The sequence below is a fragment of the Porites lutea genome, chromosome 4 (genome assembly GCF_958299795.1).
Source record: "Porites lutea chromosome 4, jaPorLute2.1, whole genome shotgun sequence".
In the NCBI taxonomy this organism is placed as follows: Eukaryota; Metazoa; Cnidaria; class Anthozoa; order Scleractinia; family Poritidae; genus Porites; species Porites lutea.
Window position 1 is genome coordinate 26,781,556 of NC_133204.1, and position 17,688 is coordinate 26,799,243.

At 48.1% G+C, this 17,688-nt stretch overlaps 17 non-coding genes across 17 annotated transcripts; all 17 read left to right on the forward strand.

Moving 5' to 3' along the window:
* The first annotated feature begins 246 nt into the window (after positions 1–246).
* Positions 247–365, forward strand: LOC140936109 (5S ribosomal RNA). Its single transcript, XR_012165330.1, has one exon. It is a non-coding gene; the product is annotated as a 5S ribosomal RNA (ribosomal RNA).
* A 413-nt stretch (positions 366–778) lies between these two features.
* LOC140936110 (5S ribosomal RNA) lies at positions 779–897 on the forward strand. The gene has a single exon (XR_012165331.1). It is a non-coding gene; the product is annotated as a 5S ribosomal RNA (ribosomal RNA).
* A 414-nt stretch (positions 898–1,311) lies between these two features.
* LOC140936111 (5S ribosomal RNA) lies at positions 1,312–1,430 on the forward strand. Its single transcript, XR_012165332.1, has one exon. It is a non-coding gene; the product is annotated as a 5S ribosomal RNA (ribosomal RNA).
* A 414-nt stretch (positions 1,431–1,844) lies between these two features.
* On the forward strand, positions 1,845–1,963 carry LOC140936112 (5S ribosomal RNA). Its single transcript, XR_012165334.1, has one exon. It is a non-coding gene; the product is annotated as a 5S ribosomal RNA (ribosomal RNA).
* Positions 1,964–2,377: 414 nt separating this feature from the next.
* On the forward strand, positions 2,378–2,496 carry LOC140936113 (5S ribosomal RNA). Its single transcript, XR_012165335.1, has one exon. It is a non-coding gene; the product is annotated as a 5S ribosomal RNA (ribosomal RNA).
* Positions 2,497–2,910: 414 nt separating this feature from the next.
* Positions 2,911–3,029, forward strand: LOC140936089 (5S ribosomal RNA). Its single transcript, XR_012165312.1, has one exon. It is a non-coding gene; the product is annotated as a 5S ribosomal RNA (ribosomal RNA).
* Positions 3,030–3,443: 414 nt separating this feature from the next.
* LOC140936115 (5S ribosomal RNA) lies at positions 3,444–3,562 on the forward strand. The gene has a single exon (XR_012165337.1). It is a non-coding gene; the product is annotated as a 5S ribosomal RNA (ribosomal RNA).
* Positions 3,563–3,976: 414 nt separating this feature from the next.
* LOC140936114 (5S ribosomal RNA) lies at positions 3,977–4,095 on the forward strand. Its single transcript, XR_012165336.1, has one exon. It is a non-coding gene; the product is annotated as a 5S ribosomal RNA (ribosomal RNA).
* Positions 4,096–4,508: 413 nt separating this feature from the next.
* Positions 4,509–4,627, forward strand: LOC140936116 (5S ribosomal RNA). Its single transcript, XR_012165338.1, has one exon. It is a non-coding gene; the product is annotated as a 5S ribosomal RNA (ribosomal RNA).
* A 414-nt stretch (positions 4,628–5,041) lies between these two features.
* On the forward strand, positions 5,042–5,160 carry LOC140936118 (5S ribosomal RNA). The gene has a single exon (XR_012165339.1). It is a non-coding gene; the product is annotated as a 5S ribosomal RNA (ribosomal RNA).
* Positions 5,161–5,574: 414 nt separating this feature from the next.
* On the forward strand, positions 5,575–5,693 carry LOC140936119 (5S ribosomal RNA). The gene has a single exon (XR_012165340.1). It is a non-coding gene; the product is annotated as a 5S ribosomal RNA (ribosomal RNA).
* Positions 5,694–6,107: 414 nt separating this feature from the next.
* LOC140936120 (5S ribosomal RNA) lies at positions 6,108–6,226 on the forward strand. The gene has a single exon (XR_012165341.1). It is a non-coding gene; the product is annotated as a 5S ribosomal RNA (ribosomal RNA).
* Positions 6,227–6,640: 414 nt separating this feature from the next.
* Positions 6,641–6,759, forward strand: LOC140936126 (5S ribosomal RNA). Its single transcript, XR_012165348.1, has one exon. It is a non-coding gene; the product is annotated as a 5S ribosomal RNA (ribosomal RNA).
* A 414-nt stretch (positions 6,760–7,173) lies between these two features.
* On the forward strand, positions 7,174–7,292 carry LOC140936121 (5S ribosomal RNA). The gene has a single exon (XR_012165342.1). It is a non-coding gene; the product is annotated as a 5S ribosomal RNA (ribosomal RNA).
* Positions 7,293–7,706: 414 nt separating this feature from the next.
* LOC140936063 (5S ribosomal RNA) lies at positions 7,707–7,825 on the forward strand. Its single transcript, XR_012165288.1, has one exon. It is a non-coding gene; the product is annotated as a 5S ribosomal RNA (ribosomal RNA).
* A 413-nt stretch (positions 7,826–8,238) lies between these two features.
* On the forward strand, positions 8,239–8,357 carry LOC140936122 (5S ribosomal RNA). Its single transcript, XR_012165343.1, has one exon. It is a non-coding gene; the product is annotated as a 5S ribosomal RNA (ribosomal RNA).
* A 414-nt stretch (positions 8,358–8,771) lies between these two features.
* Positions 8,772–8,890, forward strand: LOC140936123 (5S ribosomal RNA). Its single transcript, XR_012165345.1, has one exon. It is a non-coding gene; the product is annotated as a 5S ribosomal RNA (ribosomal RNA).
* The last annotated feature ends 8,798 nt before the right edge of the window (positions 8,891–17,688 follow it).

The following is a 17,688-nucleotide window of genomic DNA, read 5'->3' on the forward strand; positions in this document are numbered from 1 at the left end:
AAGATTGCCACACTCCCTAGTGTAGTTTCCTCTTTTCCACAAGGTCCATCCTTAGCATGGAATTGAAACTGTGATTGAGATTATTAACGCCATGAGCTTTTTATAGAGGAAAACATTTCACCGCAGTTCTGTTGTCAAACTATTTCCACTGGTTGCAGACGTCAGGGTTGGCCACTCAGTCCAGTACAGAAGCAAGAAGACGGAACTCAACTATTTGATCTTACCTTTCGGCCGCTTGCTCTCGTCGTCTACGACCACACCACAGGGGAAAAACCGGTTCCCATCCGAACACCGAAGTAAAGTCCTGTCGGGCGGGTCTAGTACCTTGGCGGGGGACCACCTGGGAATAGCCCGTGTTGTAGACATCTCCTTTTGCTCTTCTCGCCAACTATTTTTCTTCTGTCTGCTCGCGAGCTTTACGTGATTGTTTTTTTTTCTCGTTTCTTGTTAGTGTTGTTTAAACTATCCTAAAAGACTAGCCAAAGGCACTGCAAATAACTCTGAACCAAACGAAGACAGGACAGCCCCTACAAAGATTGCCACACTACCTAGTGTAGTTTCCTCTTTTCCACAAGGTCCATCCTTAGCATGGAATTGAAACTGTGATTCAGATTATTAACGCCATGAGCTTTTTATAGAGGAAAACATTTCACCGCAGTTCTGTTGTCAAACTATTTCCACTGGTTGCAGACGTCAGGGTTGGCCACTCAGTCCAGTACAGAAGCAAGAAGACGGAACTCAACTATTTGATCTTACCTTTCGGCCGCTTGCTCTCGTCGTCTACGACCACACCACAGGGGAAAAACCGGTTCCCATCCGAACACCGAAGTAAAGTCCTGTCGGGCGGGTCTAGTACCTTGGCGGGGGACCACCTGGGAATAGCCCGTGTTGTAGACATCTCCTTTTGCTCTTCTCGCCAACTATTTTTCTTCTGTCTGCTCGCGAGCTTTACGTGATTGTTTTTTTTTTCTCGTTTCTTGTTAGTGTTGTTTAAACTATCCTAAAAGACTAGCCAAAGGCACTGCAAATAACTCTGAACCAAACGAAGACAGGACAGCCCCTACAAAGATTGCCACACTCCCTAGTGTAGTTTCCTCTTTTCCACAAGGTCCATCCTTAGCATGGAATTGAAACTGTGATTCAGATTATTAACGCCATGAGCTTTTTATAGAGGAAAACATTTCACCGCAGTTCTGTTGTCAAACTATTTCCACTGGTTGCAGACGTCAGGGTTGGCCACTCAGTCCAGTACAGAAGCAAGAAGACGGAACTCAACTATTTGATCTTACCTTTCGGCCGCTTGCTCTCGTCGTCTACGACCACACCACAGGGGAAAAACCGGTTCCCATCCGAACACCGAAGTAAAGTCCTGTCGGGCGGGTCTAGTACCTTGGCGGGGGACCACCTGGGAATAGCCCGTGTTGTAGACATCTCCTTTTGCTCTTCTCGCCAACTATTTTTCTTCTGTCTGCTCGCGAGCTTTACGTGATTGTTTTTTTTTTCTCGTTTCTTGTTAGTGTTGTTTAAACTATCCTAAAAGACTAGCCAAAGGCACTGCAAATAACTCTGAACCAAACGAAGACAGGACAGCCCCTACAAAGATTGCCACACTCCCTAGTGTAGTTTCCTCTTTTCCACAAGGTCCATCCTTAGCATGGAATTGAAACTGTGATTGAGATTATTAACGCCATGAGCTTTTTATAGAGGAAAACATTTCACCGCAGTTCTGTTGTCAAACTATTTCCACTGGTTGCAGACGTCAGGGTTGGCCACTCAGTCCAGTACAGAAGCAAGAAGACGGAACTCAACTATTTGATCTTACCTTTCGGCCGCTTGCTCTCGTCGTCTACGACCACACCACAGGGGAAAAACCGGTTCCCATCCGAACACCGAAGTAAAGTCCTGTCGGGCGGGTCTAGTACCTTGGCGGGGGACCACCTGGGAATAGCCCGTGTTGTAGACATCTCCTTTTGCTCTTCTCGCCAACTATTTTTCTTCTGTCTGCTCGCGAGCTTTACGTGATTGTTTTTTTTTTCTCGTTTCTTGTTAGTGTTGTTTAAACTATCCTAAAAGACTAGCCAAAGGCACTGCAAATAACTCTGAACCAAACGAAGACAGGACAGCCCCTACAAAGATTGCCACACTCCCTAGTGTAGTTTCCTCTTTTCCACAAGGTCCATCCTTAGCATGGAATTGAAACTGTGATTCAGATTATTAACGCCATGAGCTTTTTATAGAGGAAAACATTTCACCGCAGTTCTGTTGTCAAACTATTTCCACTGGTTGCAGACGTCAGGGTTGGCCACTCAGTCCAGTACAGAAGCAAGAAGACGGAACTCAACTATTTGATCTTACCTTTCGGCCGCTTGCTCTCGTCGTCTACGACCACACCACAGGGGAAAAACCGGTTCCCATCCGAACACCGAAGTAAAGTCCTGTCGGGCGGGTCTAGTACCTTGGCGGGGGACCACCTGGGAATAGCCCGTGTTGTAGACATCTCCTTTTGCTCTTCTCGCCAACTATTTTTCTTCTGTCTGCTCGCGAGCTTTACGTGATTGTTTTTTTTTTCTCGTTTCTTGTTAGTGTTGTTTAAACTATCCTAAAAGACTAGCCAAAGGCACTGCAAATAACTCTGAACCAAACGAAGACAGGACAGCCCCTACAAAGATTGCCACACTCCCTAGTGTAGTTTCCTCTTTTCCACAAGGTCCATCCTTAGCATGGAATTGAAACTGTGATTGAGATTATTAACGCCATGAGCTTTTTATAGAGGAAAACATTTCACCGCAGTTCTGTTGTCAAACTATTTCCACTGGTTGCAGACGTCAGGGTTGGCCACTCAGTCCAGTACAGAAGCAAGAAGACGGAACTCAACTATTTGATCTTACCTTTCGGCCGCTTGCTCTCGTCGTCTACGACCACACCACAGGGGAAAAACCGGTTCCCATCCGTACACCGAAGTAAAGTCCTGTCGGGCGGGTCTAGTACCTTGGCGGGGGACCACCTGGGAATAGCCCGTGTTGTAGACATCTCCTTTTGCTCTTCTCGCCAACTATTTTTCTTCTGTCTGCTCGCGAGCTTTACGTGATTGTTTTTTTTTTCTCGTTTCTTGTTAGTGTTGTTTAAACTATCCTAAAAGACTAGCCAAAGGCACTGCAAATAACTCTGAACCAAACGAAGACAGGACAGCCCCTACAAAGATTGCCACACTACCTAGTGTAGTTTCCTCTTTTCCACAAGGTCCATCCTTAGCATGGAATTGAAACTGTGATTCAGATTATTAACGCCATGAGCTTTTTATAGAGGAAAACATTTCACCGCAGCTCTGTTGTCAAACTATTTCCACTGGTTGCAGACGTCAGGGTTGGCCACTCAGTCCAGTACAGAAGCAAGAAGACGGAACTCAAGTATTTGATCTTACCTTTCGGCCGCTTGCTCTCGTCGTCTACGACCACACCACAGGGGAAAAACCGGTTCCCATCCGAACACCGAAGTAAAGTCCTGTCGGGCGGGTCTAGTACCTTGGCGGGGGACCACCTGGGAATAGCCCGTGTTGTAGACATCTCCTTTTGCTCTTCTCGCCAACTATTTTTCTTCTGTCTGCTCGCGAGCTTTACGTGATTGTTTTTTTTTTCTCGTTTCTTGTTAGTGTTGTTTAAACTATCCTAAAAGACTAGCCAAAGGCACTGCAAATAACTCTGAACCAAACGAAGACAGGACAGCCCCTACAAAGATTGCCACACTCCCTAGTGTAGTTTCCTCTTTTCCACAAGGTCCATCCTTAGCATGGAATTGAAACTGTGATTCAGATTATTAACGCCATGAGCTTTTTATAGAGGAAAACATTTCACCGCAGTTCTGTTGTCAAACTATTTCCACTGGTTGCAGACGTCAGGGTTGGCCACTCAGTCCAGTACAGAAGCAAGAAGACGGAACTCAACTATTTGATCTTACCTTTCGGCTGCTTGCTCTCGTCGTCTACGACCACACCACAGGGGAAAAACCGGTTCCCATCCGAACACCGAAGTAAAGTCCTGTCGGGCGGGTCTAGTACCTTGAAGGGAGACCACCTGGGAATAGCCCGTGTTGTAGACATCTCCTTTTGCTCTTCTCGCCAACTATTTTTCTTCTGTCTGCTCGCGAGCTTTACGTGATTGTTTTTTTTTCTCGTTTCTTGTTAGTGTTGTTTAAACTATCCTAAAAGACTAGCCAAAGGCACTGCAAATAACTCTGAACCAAACGAAGACAGGACAGCCCCTACAAAGATTGACACACTCCCTAGTGTAGTTTCCTCTTTTCCACAAGGTCCATCCTTAGCATGGAATTGAAACTGTGATTCAGATTATTAACGCCATGAGCTTTTTATAGAGGAAAACATTTCACCGCAGTTCTGTTGTCAAACTATTTCCACTGGTTGCAGACGTCAGGGTTGGCCACTCAGTCCAGTACAGAAGCAAGAAGACGGAACTCAACTATTTGATCTTACCTTTCGGCCGCTTGCTCTCGTCGTCTACGACCACACCACAGGGGAAAAACCGGTTCCCATCCGAACACCGAAGTAAAGTCCTGTCGGGCGGGTCTAGTACCTTGGCGGGGGACCACCTGGGAATAGCCCGTGTTGTAGACATCTCCTTTTGCTCTTCTCGCCAACTATTTTTCTTCTGTCTGCTCGCGAGCTTTACGTGATTGTTTTCTTTTTCTCGTTTCTTGTTAGTGTTGTTTAAACTATCCTAAAAGACTAGCCAAAGGCACTGCAAATAACTCTGAACCAAACGAAGACAGGACAGCCCCTACAAAGATTGCCACACTCCCTAGTGTAGTTTCCTCTTTTCCACAAGGTCCATCCTTAGCATGGAATTGAAACTGTGATTCAGATTATTAACGCCATGAGCTTTTTATAGAGGAAAACATTTCACCGCAGTTCTGTTGTCAAACTATTTCCACTGGTTGCAGACGTCAGGGTTGGCCACTCAGTCCAGTACAGAAGCAAGAAGACGGAACTCAACTATTTGATCTTACCTTTCGGCCGCTTGCTCTCGTCGTCTACGACCACACCACAGGGGAAAAACCGGTTCCCATCCGAACACCGAAGTAAAGTCCTGTCGGGCGGGTCTAGTACCTTGGCGGGGGACCACCTGGGAATAGCCCGTGTTGTAGACATCTCCTTTTGCTCTTCTCGCCAACTATTTTTCTTCTGTCTGCTCGCGAGCTTTACGTGATTGTTTTTTTTTTCTCGTTTCTTGTTAGTGTTGTTTAAACTATCCTAAAAGACTAGCCAAAGGCACTGCAAATAACTCTGAACCAAACGGAGACAGGACAGCCCCTACAAAGATTGCCACACTCCCTAGTGTAGTTTCCTCTTTTCCACAAGGTCCATCCTTAGCATGGAATTGAAACTGTGATTCAGATTATTAACGCCATGAGCTTTTTATAGAGGAAAACATTTCACCGCAGTTCTGTTGTCAAACTATTTCCACTGGTTGCAGACGTCAGGGTTGGCCACTCAGTCCAGTACAGAAGCAAGAAGACGGAACTCAACTATTTGATCTTACCTTTCGGCCGCTTGCTCTCGTCGTCTACGACCACACCACAGGGGAAAAACCGGTTCCCATCCGAACACCGAAGTAAAGTCCTGTCGGGCGGGTCTAGTACCTTGGCGGGGGACCACCTGGGAATAGCCCGTGTTGTAGACATCTCCTTTTTCTCTTCTCGCCAACTATTTTTCTTCTGTCTGCTCGCGAGCTTTACGTGATTGTTTTTTTTTTCTCGTTTCTTGTTAGTGTTGTTTAAACTATCCTAAAAGACTAGCCAAAGGCACTGCAAATAACTCTGAACCAAACGAAGACAGGACAGCCCCTACAAAGATTGCCACACTCCCTAGTGTAGTTTCCTCTTTTCCACAAGGTCCATCCTTAGCATGGAATTGAAACTGTGATTCAGATTATTAACGCCATGAGCTTTTTATAGAGGAAAACATTTCACCGCAGTTCTGTTGTCAAACTATTTCCACTGGTTGCAGACGTCAGGGTTGGCCACTCAGTCCAGTACAGAAGCAAGAAGACGGAACTCAACTATTTGATCCTACCTTTCGGCCGCTTGCTCTCGTCGTCTACGACCACACCACAGGGGAAAAACCGGTTCCCATCCGAACACCGAAGTAAAGTCCTGTCGGGCGGGTCTAGTACCTTGGCGGGGGACCACCTGGGAATAGCCCGTGTTGTAGACATCTCCTTTTGCTCTTCTCGCCAACTATTTTTCTTCTGTCTGCTCGCGAGCTTTACGTGATTGTTTTTTTTTTCTCGTTTCTTGTTAGTGTTGTTTAAACTATCCTAAAAGACTAGCCAAAGGCACTGCAAATAACTCTGAACCAAACGAAGACAGGACAGCCCCTACAAAGATTGCCACACTCCCTAGTGTAGTTTCCTCTTTTCCACAAGGTCCATCCTTAGCATGGAATTGAAACTGTGATTCAGATTATTAACGCCATGAGCTTTTTATAGAGGAAAACATTTCACCGCAGTTCTGTTGTCAAACTATTTCCACTGGTTGCAGACGTCAGGGTTGGCCACTCAGTCCAGTACAGAAGCAAGAAGACGGAACTCAACTATTTGATCTTACCTTTCGGCCGCTTGCTCTCGTCGTCTACGACCACACCACAGGGAAAAAACCGGTTCCCATCCGAACACCGAAGTAAAGTCCTGTCGGGCGGGTCTAGTACCTTGGCGGGGGACCACCTGGGAATAGCCCGTGTTGTAGACATCTCCTTTTGCTCTTCTCGCCAACTATTTTTCTTCTGTCTGCTCGCGAGCTTTACGTGATTGTTTTTTTTTTCTCGTTTCTTGTTAGTGTTGTTTAAACTATCCTAAAAGACTAGCCAAAGGCACTGCAAATAACTCTGAACCAAACGGAGACAGGACAGCCCCTACAAAGATTGCCACACTCCCTAGTGTAGTTTCCTCTTTTCCACAAGGTCCATCCTTAGCATGGAATTGAAACTGTGATTCACATTATTAACGCCATGAGCTTTTTATAGAGGAAAACATTTCACCGCAGTTCTGTTGTCAAACTATTTCCACTGGTTGCAGACGTCAGGGTTGGCCACTCAGTCCAGTACAGAAGCAAGAAGACGGAACTCAACTATTTGATCTTACCTTTCGGCCGCTTGCTCTCGTCGTCTACGACCACACCACAGGGGAAAAACCGGTTCCCATCCGAACACCGAAGTAAAGTCCTGTCGGGCGGGTCTAGTACCTTGGCGGGGGACCACCTGGGAATAGCCCGTGTTGTAGACATCTCCTTTTTCTCTTCTCGCCAACTATTTTTCTTCTGTCTGCTCGCGAGCTTTACGTGATTGTTTTTTTTTTCTCGTTTCTTGTTAGTGTTGTTTAAACTATCCTAAAAGACTAGCCAAAGGCACTGCAAATAACTCTGAACCAAACGAAGACAGGACAGCCCCTACAAAGATTGCCACACTCCCTAGTGTAGTTTCCTCTTTTCCACAAGGTCCATCCTTAGCATGGAATTGAAACTGTGATTCAGATTATTAACGCCATGAGCTTTTTATAGAGGAAAACATTTCACCGCAGTTCTGTTGTCAAACTATTTCCACTGGTTGCAGACGTCAGGGTTGGCCACTCAGTCCAGTACAGAAGCAAGAAGACGGAACTCAACTATTTGATCTTACCTTTCGGCCGCTTGCTCTCGTCGTCTACGACCACACCACAGGGGAAAAACCGGTTCCCATCCGAACACCGAAGTAAAGTCCTGTCGGGCGGGTCTAGTACCTTGGTGGGGGACCACCTGGGAATAGCCCGTGTTGTAGACATCTCCTTTTTCTCTTCTCGCCAACTATTTTTCTTCTGTCTGCTCGCGAGCTTTACGTGATTGTTTTTTTTTCTCGTTTCTTGTTAGTGTTGTTTAAACTATCCTAAAAGACTAGCCAAAGGCACTGCAAATAACTCTGAACCAAACGAAGACAGGACAGCCCCTACAAAGATTGCCACACTCCCTAGTGTAGTTTCCTCTTTTCCACAAGGTCCATCCTTAGCATGGAATTGAAACTGTGATTGAGATTATTAACGCCATGAGCTTTTTATAGAGGAAAACATTTCACCGCAGTTCTGTTGTCAAACTATTTCCACTGGTTGCAGACGTCAGGGTTGGCCACTCAGTCCAGTACAGAAGCAAGAAGACGGAACTCAACTATTTGATCTTACCTTTCGGCCGCTTGCTCTCGTCGTCTACGACCACACCACAGGGGAAAAACCGGTTCCCATCCGAACACCGAAGTAAAGTCCTGTCGGGCGGGTCTAGTACCTTGGCGGGGGACCACCTGGGAATAGCCCGTGTTGTAGACATCTCCTTTTGCTTTTCTCGCCAACTATTTTTCTTCTGTCTGCTCGCGAGCTTTACGTGATTGTTTTTTTTTTCTCGTTTCTTGTTAGTGTTGTTTAAACTATCCTAAAAGACTAGCCAAAGGCACTGCAAATAACTCTGAACCAAACGAAGACAGGACAGCCCCTACAAAGATTGCCACACTCCCTAGTGTAGTTTCCTCTTTTCCACAAGGTCCATCCTTAGCATGGAATTGAAACTGTGATTCAGATTATTAACGCCATGAGCTTTTTATAGAGGAAAACATTTCACCGCAGTTCTGTTGTCAAACTATTTCCACTGGTTGCAGACGTCAGGGTTGGCCACTCAGTCCAGTACAGAAGCAAGAAGACGGAACTCAACTATTTGATCTTACCTTTCGGCCGCTTGCTCTCGTCGTCTACGACCACACCACAGGGGAAAAACCGGTTCCCATCCGAACACCGAAGTAAAGTCCTGTCGGGCGGGTCTAGTACCTTGGCGGGGGACCACCTGGGAATAGCCCGTGTTGTAGACATCTCCTTTTGCTCTTCTCGCCAACTATTTTTCTTCTGTCTGCTCGCGAGCTTTACGTGATTGTTTTTTTTTTCTCGTTTCTTGTTAGTGTTGTTTAAACTATCCTAAAAGACTAGCCAAAGGCACTGCAAATAACTCTGAACCAAACGAAGACAGGACAGCCCCTACAAAGATTGCCACACTCCCTAGTGTAGTTTCCTCTTTTCCACAAGGTCCATCCTTAGCATGGAATTGAAACTGTGATTCAGATTATTAGTAGTATAGGAGGCTCCAGAAGGTCCCAACCAATCACAGCGCAGCAGAAATTTTCTCGACCAATCAGCATCGAGTATTTAGCCCATGTGACTTGACTGACGTCACAATGCCCATATTTGGGCATAAAAATCACGTGACCCTACCCAAGAGGTGGATCCGCATACTTGGCATAGTTTTAAAGGACCGCGTAGAACCTGGGTACAAGTGGGGCACTCAAAACGAAGCCCCAGTCCCCTCGTTTTCCCAGAAATCCATAAAACACACACACTGTATAGAGGTCCACATCATTTTTTAATACAAATCTCGACAGTACCCTAAATGACATCCGGGACGTGTGTGAGGTCCTAATGACGTCACGCCCATGGTTTTACATGAAATACACATTGCGAAGAAAGGGTGTTTGCTTCCTGGCTGAAGGAGTCATAAGCAATGGATTAGGCCATGGAATATAATGGTGGAATCCTATCAAGGACCATGGTTTAGATAAAGATCGACGTAAATCAAAACGGGTGGCTGAAACGAAAGGAGGGGGTGGTTAGAGCCAAGAAGCAAACTGTATCAGAAAAACTCGACCATTGGCACGCACGAGGCGGTGTCTTACTGTCCAATGAATAACTAGAAAAACAAAAAAGACTTGTTTACAATGTGGGACGTGTGTGACGCCCTCGTGGTGTCACGCCCGGAAAAGATTGTATACAAAACAATTCGATTAAAATCCAATCTTGGTTAAAATTAAAATGTTGAAAGATCCAAAGCGTTTCTAGGAAAAAAATTAACGTTTTAGTTTGAACAGATAAAGTAAGCTGGACCATCCTTGATGATTGACAATACAAAGTTTGTGAGGGATAGGCCAGCTTCGGAAAATCATGACATCTTGTAAGACCCAAAAGGAATCTAATTAAAAAAAAATATTCATGAACATCCAGCAGGGGTGGCGCCACCATGCAGACCTCCCCCTGCCGGGTGTTCAGAATTCCCATTCCATACTGTCCATCATCGCACAGCCCCGACAAGGTTCATGGAGTTCAGACACGTGCCGTAAATAAATCCAGCACCGTTTACACACAAAATACAATCGCCCCGTCAAATTTTGAAGGGACCTTGAATGATGGTCTATCACCTCGGCAATGGCTGAAAAAGGAAAGGGAGATAAATGGCTCGCATGACAAAATGAGAATCTGAAAAAAATAAAAAAAAAAACATGTTTTAAGGATGGGGTGGGTAGCCCATGCCTTGCAACATCTCGCACCAATAACAGGGCACGTGTAAGTCGCCGGCAAAACGAAAATTCAAATAACAACGACAACAGAGTAATTTAATGGGTCTCGGAAATGGAAGATGAATCCCCGATCCAGTGTACCACTGCACGATGCTACCGAGGAAACACCATGCAGCGGAAGTACCATGAACCCGGTGGGTACTGAGAATGGTAAGCGAATCTACGAAAAAAAATTAATAATAGTCTAAGCCATGAGTAAAAAAGCAATGCGGTCTCGGATCCAACCTCTGTACCCATAGATTTCAATCTCGGTAATCACATCTAAAAATTTAATAATAATAATGGGCTAAATTCATGAAGACTATGGATGATTACAGTATTGCACAAAATGATGAACAGTATGAATATGGTATCGTTGGTATACGGCAATGATCCACCCCCATTCGTCCATCGTGGAAATCACATCTGAAACGTTTCATGAAGACTAATTACACATCGAACCGTACTATAATGACATCGCAATTGCACGGGTCTAATCCATCCTCCATAGTGTTTTAATGTATAATGAAAGCCTACAAAGAGGTGGAAAGTCGAATCAAGACAGGAATACTGGTACGAAAAAAACCGGCTTGCAAAGGGCGGATCCATTGCGTATGATGACGCAACAAACAATGCGTGGCTGTAAAAAAAAATTAATCTAAAATTAATCCTCCTCTAAAAACCCTAAGGCAGCTAAATCCGGTTCATCCACGGGACCCTGACGCCGGAGAAACGAATTAATTCGAAATGTCATTCGCAGTGGAAAATCGTCCCAGTCCCGATGGTTGGGGTCCCCACTCTGCACATACTCCACAATATCATCTTCGGTGAGGGACCCCTCCCGGTTACCAGCAATCACATCATCTAATCTTAATCCCTCCATCATCCGCTCACAATGATTACACACACCGCCAGGGGTGGGATGCGCGACCCATTGATGTATATGACACACCGGCTGATTCTCCACATGATCCCAAGAATCTAATAAAAAAATGAAAATCAACACGAACAGGCTGGGACCCAGAACCGCGCGGCCCAATTGAGTCGAGCTCGTCGAGGGCAAAGGCACAGGTGGACAGGCCACAACACGTCTCGTAAAAACGCAAACCCTTTGAACACGTCTAGGAATCAAAAAAGGGACATGAGGAAAAAAAGGGACCCACACACCCGAAAAAAATGAAAGCCATGACACTTACCAGCCATGCGGCGGCGATGAACCTCGTGGTCGAGTTTCCGGGCAACGGGGTGGTCCCACGGCAGCGTTTTAGCCCAATCCCGCAGTTCCTCGTGGGTGCAGCGACGGAAAAAGGCGCGCACGCAGTCACTTCTTAAAGGCGTATGCCACATCAACTTCAGGGCTTCGAATAACATCGCGATTGGCATAGAATACAACACCAACGATTGCAGAGAGCTCACCATCTTGAACAGTACAACTGAACAAACTGGAATGAACCCACACTAAGCGCGCAACGTGATTTAGAGACTCTTTCAGAGAACGTGATTGGTGGAGAGCCATCACGTGGGGTGTCTAAGAACGAGAGGAGACTCTAGGGGGTACCCCCCATGGGTACACCTTATCCTCCCTGGACCAGAGGGTCTAGCGCGAGTGCGTGATTGGTGGAGACTGGAGGATAAACAAGGAGAACACCACGGTGAGAGGTCAATCGCCAAGTTGTTCACTGTGTCAGAATGGACTGCCGAGGGTTGGTCGATCCTAAGAACAAACCATTTGGCCGCGTGCTCCCGTTGGAAGTCCAGGTCAAGATTATGTTTTGGGTAGAGTGTTTCTACACCATGGACAAGCGGAAGAAAGTGGTGCAGGAGTTCAAGGGTCTACCCAAATGCGACTTGACGGGGTTTCCTCAACATCTGGGCGAAGGTCGTTGGTGGAACCAAGTGGTGGTGCGTTTACATGCCCCCCGAAAAAATGGCTGCCACCATTGCCACCGCCTGATGGATCACCGACTTTCGGTGAGTGGAAAAATATGGTTTAACTCTTCTGCTTCTCATGACCTTGACGTTGAGAATTTTTTATGTCTGGGTTTCAGATTGGCATGATGACGGAGATGGCGCGTCCATCCCCCAATCTCGACCGCTTGATGAACGAGGGCATTGCCCTTGTGATTGACACCATTCGTCACCAGCTCACCCACTGTCCCACTGGACAACGCCCCGTCATGATAGGGAGAAGGAAGCCCTCTTACGATACAGTAGACAAAGTGATGAAGAGACTAGATTTAATCATGAATGTCACGGCAGCCATGAATTTTATTGTCATCGATATCCATTAAAAACAAATGATGTGGTTTAGAACTGTGTTTTTTTATTGGTGTTTGAATAAAGCCTCCAGGGTGGGATAAATGGCTGGGTCTTCTTCCCGCGTGCCTACAATGGCGGTCTTGTCTTGGAGGGTGGGGAGGGCAATATAGTCCTCGGTCATGCCTTCACAGGGTTGATAGTGACCTAGGGCGGGATTCCACCATAACCAGTCTTCCCGATCCACATCAAACACATAGAGGGGTTTGCCTAAGAGCTGGGCCATGACCACACTCCAGCCTGTGCCGCCCAAGAGATGCTTGCGACACTCGTCAAAATAACCCACGGCCAAGACTAAAGACGCGGGCTTGATCACATAATAATTGCGTTGGATATACTGGAGGCTGATGGGATGATGCACTTGTCGACCCAATCGAATCGCGGCCTGAGTGACGGTGGGGGTAGCGGCGTCCAACTTGGACTGCGTCAAGGGCGCGAGAGACTTGGCTCGAGGGTGACAGGGTGGGATGACGACCACACACGCGTGCCCATACAGCTGACATAATCGTTCCACGTGCGTGTCCACACCTTTCGCACCGCCCGTGTAAATCGTCAACGGCATGGTCTATCGAAAAAAATTAACAGTGATTAGGGTGATATAAGGGTGTCCAAGCCCATAAGGTATGTGGTTCATCATCCGCGTACTGCAAGGGGGTTTGCCATTCCCGACACGTGACCGTTTGTTCGAAAATACGTCGGGCATGGCGACAGTTACTGCAAGTATCGGGACTCCAATCCAGGCCTTGTCCTCGAGCGAAGGCCTTGTCTTTGTCGTCCTTACAAGGGTTGCATAAGATCACATCCAACAGACGATCGCATCGTTTTTGCCACAAGACGCGTTGGGCATTGACTTGGTACAGGGTGGGTAAAACATGGGAGTGGCGACGTAACCACCCACTCATTTGACAAACCCGGACATGCGCGCAATGATCATGCCAGACCCCACTTTCACGGGCTCCATCAGTATGATCCATGCACCAATTACGCCCCTGATCGTTGGTGGCCATCACATTGGCAGTAGCAATAGGAAGATTGGCCAAGTCCGGACACCCCTGCCCTTCCAAGACCACGAGGGGGGTCAACCTCTCTTGGCACAGTCGATACAGACCATTGAGGGTGAACACCCCGACTCGATTCCGTTGGGGGGTCAGGTACCGTTGACACCAACGGGTGAGATCGTCCTGGATTTGCCGGTAGGGATGAAACTCATGGCGGTTGTACGCCGTAGACGGTTCAAAAGGCAACCCATGCACGGTCCGGGTCTGACGATCGACCCGCCTCTTGGCTTTCTCGGATAATTGTTCGTAGGACACACCATGGGGTAACAGGTATTTGAACAACACATGATGATGCCCTGTCCAGTCACACAAAGCCAGTTCTCGAATAATATACTCGTCTCGGGAAAGGGCAAACCCCTGACTGTACGCCAAAAGACCCACTTGGTTCAACGCCATGGTCGCTTACCGTCAAGAAGAGAGGACCGCGATGACTGAAAACACTCGTCGAACCACCCCGGATTTTATAACAGAATGCGTGGGCTCTGATTGGTGAACCCTCCGATCACACCACTCTCACGAGATCCCAAGTAGAGTCAGGATTGGTGGACACCAGATCGTATGAGGATCACGAGATGCCGGGACATGGGCTATAAAAGGCAGGCCAGATGTGCACCCCAATCATTCCGCTCAGGCATGGAACGTCAAGCCACTCAACCTGCTGCAGTGCCCTCAGGACGCAAACGACGCCGAGTGAGTAGTGGTAGTAAGAAACCCAAAGGGGAAAAAGAAGCCCTAGACATGAAAGCCACCCGTGAACTCGAGATGGCCTTGATCGGTTTGCCCCGAGCTGAAGCGGAGGCTGTAGAGAAGAAGGTGGAACCGAACCCTACCAGTGAACTCGTGTGGGCCCTGAACGCCATACCCCGAGCAGACCTACCACCCACCCCTTCCCCCATCGTCTCACCCGTTTCCTCCGTGAACGACTTGATGGAGGGCACCCTGAAAGAGTATGAGGAAGAGTGTCTAGAGGAAGGGACCCAGGAAGACCAGGACCTTGATCAGATGGAGACCCAATTGAACGAGCTCTTGTATGAAACGTGTCCCTTTCATCCTCATCGAATCCTCCAATGCGTTAACCCCGAGACCCAATTTGGCCAGTTGAGGTTCAAGTGCCCCCTAGCAGGTTGTCCCGTGTATTTGTTTGAAGATAGTCGAGAAATGATGATGGAGAAATTGAAAGAAGACACGCACCCTCAAGTCCGGGCCCGATTGCAACGAGGAGAGCTCAAGTGCAAATGTGGGTTGGTCCCTAGGATGAAATTGAGCCGAACCAGCAAGAATTACCAGAAAGTGTTTTTCAGTTGTGGCAGCTTTCTCCCAGGTCGAGACCCCTGTGGCTACTTTCAATGGCTCCATGGTCCGCTGTGGTCCCCCCGAGAGCAAGCGCAACCCACCCTGAGACGATGGGTAAAAGACACACCCCCTGAGGTCCATGACTATGAGAAGGCGTCCGTCAGACCATGGGGCATGCCTGCCGTTCCCCTGCTGAAAAACTCAGAGAGGGACTTTGTGGAGAGGCATTGGCCGTGGGCCAATCAGTTTGGGGAAGCCATCCAAGCCAAGGAGAGGGAGCGGGAGAGGACGCGCCATTTGCATAAGAACTTTGGTAGCTCGTGTTTGTTTTGAAAAAAAATCATGTAGGTGTGTGAAAAAAAGTATTAAAGACCGAGATTGGCTATCATAAGGTGTCAGTGTCTTGATGTCGTGGCCACGCGCTTACGAAGATCCCCAGCAACCCGGGGCCTTGGGCGGGGTCCAACCCTTTGCCCAAGCCCATAAATTGAAAACCCCGCAAGCCCAAAAGATTCTCCAATCGGTGTTGAGTTATACCCTCCACAAACCCCGACGGACACGGTTTCCCACCATACCCACGTTGGTCTTTGACCGAGACGAACAATGGCAAATGGATTTGGTCGACATGCAAAAACTCCGTCGATGGAATCAGGGCAACAACTATTTGTTGACCGTGATCGACGTCCTGTCCAAGTATGCCTGGGCCGTCCCCATCAAATCCAAAAGCAGCACGGAGATGCTCCGAGGGTTGGACAAGATTCGTCGACAAGCCTCGCCGCGACGACCACTCCGCGTGCAGACGGATCAAGGCAAAGAATTTTTGAATAAAAAAGTACAAGCCTGGTTCAAGCAACAGGGGTGGCATCATTTTTACACGTTTGGGGATAGCAAGGCCTCCGTGGTGGAACGATGGCATCGCACGTTGAAACAACGCATGTACCGGTATTTCACCGCTCACAATACGTTACGGTACGTGGACGTGTTGCAACCCTTGATTCATACCTACAATCACACCCAGCATCGCAGTATTGGGCTGGCCCCGCATCAAGTCACCCCCCAAACAGTCCCGGAGGTATGGGACCGACTCTACGGCGCGCGATTGGAGCAAACGACCCCACCCCCCAAATGTCGCGTCGGGGATCGGGTGCGTCTCAACAAGAAACATCGTCCCTTCAAAAAAGGGTATTTGCCCGGGTGGACGGAAGAAGTGTTTGTGGTCACGCACGTCCGTCGTCATCCGATCGTCACGTATCGACTCAGTGAATGGGACGGCACGCCTATAAAAGGCACGTTTTACGAACCCGATGTTCAAAAAGTGCAAGTGTCGGACGACTCGTTATTTCGGGTCGAAAAAGTGTTGAAACGCCAAGGACGCCGGGTGTTGGTCCGGTGGAAAGGGTGGCCGGCCAAGTACGATAGTTGGATTCCCGCGCAGCATGGTCCGCGTCAAAATCACGCCTCGAAAAAGAAAAAAGCGGGTCCGGTTTCTCGATGAAGTGCAAGCGGATTCCAGCCGACCGCGCGCCAGTTACACCCCCTCGCCCACCAATAACGCCGACGTATTGAAATTCATTCAGAAGAAAGCGGCCGAACAACGACGAACCCAACCGTGGTGGGAAAAATTGGCCAGTCCGACCAAACAGCAATGGGCGTACGCCAATGCCTACCATCGAGCCGAAGCGTATGCCAAGAAACGAGGCGCGTTGCGGTCCCCCACCAAGAAAAAACAACAACGCCGACGCGCGGGGCGTCATCCCCCGATGCGCAAGAAGAAACCCCCCAAACCCAAGACGTGCATGACCCTGATGGAATTGGCCCGGGCTTTTCCCAACATTGCCCAGCAAGTGTGTTTTCATCCCAAACAATCGACCTTCAATTCCGTGGTAGGACGCGTCCCTCGCAGCAAACAGAAAGTGGCTCAATGGCTATAAAAGGACCCTGCCCCTGTTCAGAGGGGACCACTCCTCCTCATCATGAGTGAGATTAAACGCCTGACGCTGGTCAGCGATCCCACCAACGAGTTTCCCAACAATGCCAACAACAGTTTCAAGGTGCGATTGCCCGAACGGCTGGTGTTACCGGGCGCGGGATGGCATGCCTCCTTGATGTCCCTGACCGTCTCGGATCAAGGGCAGAGCAATGCCGTCATCGCCACGGATCCTCATACCAAAGTCATCCAATTCAGTGTGACGTACTTGACGCGCAAATATTTGCTAGGGGAGTATCGACGGGTCAGTTTCAAGACCAAGGAGTACTATGTGGAATTGGAAGACATCATGAGTACCAAACATCCTGTGACCTCGGGGAACCTGTTTTGGCAACGAGCGATGCAAGAAGTGCACAACATGACCATGGAGAAACTGATGTACGAACAAGATTATGCCAAGACCTTTGATGCGGATGAACGACCCCTAGTCAGTGTGAAAAAGAACTGGATGCCCATGATGACCTGGAAAGACAATGCCTTGATTTTGCATGCAGTGCCTAAAGGAGAGTTGCTAAACGGCAACAAGACCAAAGCCACAAGCGCCTTTTCCCTGGATATAGGGGTAGCGGAAAAGTTTGGCTTCATCGAACAACCCCAAGGTGTGGTAGGGCATGTACTGGGCCCCAATCTCC